Consider the following 3,995-nt stretch of genomic DNA (forward strand, 5'->3'; position numbering starts at 1 on the left):
TCCGCTTAAGTTTTGAAATGGACTCGATTTTACATCTAAGAAATACTTTTGTTATGTTTTGGGGTCTTTTAAAGAGTTCGGTAAGCTTCGGGTCGAAATTTAGAGGTATAGGGGAAAAACGGTCATTTTGGGTTTCTACGGGCAAAATGGTCATTTTGGGCCTGGGGTGAGCTTTTAGCCTGACAGTGTCCTGAGCACAAATTTATCATGTTTTTAATTATTAATGCATCATGTATATGATTGTTATGCAATTATGAAAATTACATTGCATGCTTGGTTTCAAGGAAAATTTACGTATATGCATGTTTTTATTAAGTGAGGAACATGATAACATATTTTGAAGGAAGAGAGTTGGTTGTGATTAACACGATTATATGAGATATTATGAGCTGAGGCCAAGGCTCAGTGGACGGCTAATGCTGACACTGATGTCCCCGCCGCCGGGTACCGCAGTTATATTAGATGGATCTATCGAATAAAGCTAATACGATAGAGCTGATACAAAATTCACAAGTAATGAACTGAATTCAAATAAAAGAAAATATATACGTATATGATGATATGTTGAGACATGTTTGACACGTTATGATATTATACGGCACGTTTACATTTATGCTTTTAAGATCATGAAATTGTTAGAGTAGGTGCTCAGCAAGCCAATTTGTGGCTCGAGATTTATTGACTCTAATGTAAAACAATCCTTATTTTAATAATATTTTACGATATTATTCTCTTATGACATTATACTTTATCTGTATACCCATGCAATCAGCATAGATAAAGTCCTTGATTATATTTTAATACAAATGAATCGTAATTCGATGTTGAAACTCATTTGTAAACATTGTATAATCTAAATTTGTTCCTAGTCGATTCAGCCGCCTAAAACATGGATAAAGGTCGCTTGAGCTCGAGACTAGCATCTGTGATGTTGTGTACCGCGTTTCTTGGTAAAGACATAGAGATGTCCAAACATGCAGATGGGTAGTCATATGATAATTATACCGAACTACCCTTCCTCGGACTTTCAAAGTGGTTATCATTCATCGAGAGGATAAGTTCGTGGTTGTGATTGTACACCATTAGTCCTTACGACCCGGGACAACACTGAGGCTCTATATGCTAGGGCTGTGCTTTGACTCGTTTACCGACCCCAGGAGGGTCATCAGGTGGCGAGATTGGGTACAGTTGCGACACATGTAGGAGCCAATGCATTGTAGTCGGGGATTCAACGTTCGCCTACGGGTGAAGATATCCTATGTGATATGATGAGTTTATAGTGCAAGGAGTATCTGGCCAGAGCAAGAAATGTGCTTTAGGGAAAGGTGTTTTCCTAGTTGCAAAAATCATGACACTATTAGTACTCAAAGATAAATCGCATAGTTGTCGAATTCATATGCATCTCTCGATATACCAATGGTTGCAGATTTGACGGAGATATATGTGTTGAAGGGACCGTACTGTACGCTAATCATGACTAAAGGTTCTTGTAGGCACTATCAGAGATACCTAGGAGATCATGGGGCGATGATACTAGATGCTCTTACCATGATCCGATGGGTGCAATCAGAAATGAGTTCTGACATTCTTGATCAAGGAGTTGATGAAAAGAATGGGGTTAACTAGAGTAAACCCGAATAAGAATAAATGTTATTCTGAATCACATGGAGATGTGAACTCACGGCTAGCTGTATCCCTGAACTATTGAGGGTCACACAAGTATCGGATTCTGTGTTCCCGTTGAGATAGTCAAATTTCAAGGAGTTGGAATTTGCGACTATAGTTTGATGGAGATAAAACAGGAAGCTTATAAAGGAGTTTATGAGTTGACTCCATATGAAGGAAGAAATGGAAGTTGGCATGATTGCTAAATAAGGATGGAGAGTGGAACTGCCTGTTTTGTGAAGAAGTTCACTAAAACTGACAACTGCCCAATATTGTAATTGAAAATTTTGATCTCCGAATTTTCGATTTTCATTATATGAATAAGATTTGTATCCTTGATTCATCGGCGCTCTCGGATCATCGATCGGGGTTATAATGAGTTCGGAATCATTTTTTTTTTGTGAATTTGGAATTTACTAATTAAATAATTGAGCTAGTAGTGTTGATTACTAACATGCACAAATTCTCATAAATATTCTAGAGGAGTTTGGAATTAAATTAACCATTGAGTTAGTTTATAAATTAAACAATGGTTATTTAATTTATATACATATACATGTATATATTTTATATGATGATATAAAATATGTGTATATGATATTATTATTATATAATGTATTATTAAAGATTAATAAATACATTATATATTAATTATATGAGAGTTTAAATATAATGAAATTATTAGAGTTCTTGTGAGAGAAGAATTCCTAATTAGATTAGGAATATCTCACTCTATGAATACACCATAAGAAGGCATAATTAAAGAGAGTTTTTTTTTTCCCGTAAAATTCTCAAGAATTCCTTCCCAATTGAAAGGTAATTGAATTGAATTGGAAACAAAATCAAGTCATATAATTTTGGGATTATTGACTTCATTAGTTTTCTTAATAATTGATTAACAATCAATTAAGATTCTAATGATAAACATCTCTCGTAAACTACATCCTTTTGGGAGAAAAAACACTCAGGCCACCATGAGTTTCTTGTGAAGAAATTTGGCCACCTTGTGTCCTTCCACCGCCTCGCTGACGCTATACCGTCACCGGATTTTTGAAATTCGTAGTGCGCAATCTCAACGCACAAATCGCTTGCGATTTCTAGTGCAATTCAAGCGAGGAACAAAGTTTTCGATCGTCGACCTAATTAGACGATCAATATTGAAGAGCCGTTCGTAGGAATATATAAGAAGGGCTATCTCCGCTTAAAAACCGGAATAGTTTGGAGCCCAGCATTTACTACGCAAAGGTATAACTCTAAACATCCGATGAATGTTTCTTTGAACACACGATGCCCGAACAAAAAAATTTTAAACTTTCGCTGCGTCTTGGGTGAGAGAACACGATGTACCAACAGTGGTATCAGAGCCGGTTATTCTCAATTATTTGTTTTAAAGTAAATTGTGTTGAGTTTCTTATTTCTAACCACGTAAGAATTTTTATGAAAAATGCCCCTAAAATTTATTATTGAAAAATCAATTTTTGAAAAAAAATAATATTTGGGTCTGCCTGGAACTGTTCCGAGCTGGCGCGCGCAGCGGCCGCGCGGCGTGCGCACAGTGCGCGTACAGGGGTGCACGCCAGCGCTCGATCGGATCAGGCAGCGGGCGGGCGGGTGCCCGGGAACGGCTCGGGCACCGCGCTGGATCGTGGGCTTGAATTGTTCGGGCCCAGGGGTGATTTTTTTATTTTTTAAAATTTTAGGTTAAATTGATATTTTGTGAAAATACGTACGATTTTACCCCTACAACAATTTTGATAAAATCAATTTCTTACAAAATAAATAATTGAAATATGATTTGAATTATATGTGGTATATTTGCTACACTAAAATTGTAACCATGACTAATGATACCACTTGAAAGAGGATCGGTTACAGTGCTCGGAAGCGCAACGGAAGTTTCAAAAATAAAAAAATTTCAAGAAAAACGAGCACCACTACTAGTTGTGTAGCAAATAACAATAAAACACAAAAATGATTCATGGGGTGTTTTAGAAATTTTTACCTATCAATCTCTTAAGATGATTATGGCTCCAACTAAGATTTTAAACACCTTAGCTCTTGAATGGTAGAATAATCTACAAGCTTCCTTGAGCAATCCTTGCTCAAAAGGTCTCTTTCTTTCAAATTAGGTCAACCACTAACAAGGTAGATCCACTCTAATTTTGCATTAGAAAAATTAGAGCATTTTTCTTTGAGAAGTGTATACTTTCTTCGACCATTGAAGAATCAAAAATTGAGGGAATAATAATGTAAAATTTCGGCCATAGCATGTTGGAGGAGAGAAGGGAAGACTTTTCTTGGTTGTGTAAAAAGTTAAAATAAGCATGTGC

This window comes from Primulina tabacum, chromosome 15 (genome assembly GCF_025594145.1).
Source record: "Primulina tabacum isolate GXHZ01 chromosome 15, ASM2559414v2, whole genome shotgun sequence".
NCBI classification, from domain to species: domain Eukaryota; kingdom Viridiplantae; phylum Streptophyta; class Magnoliopsida; order Lamiales; family Gesneriaceae; genus Primulina; species Primulina tabacum.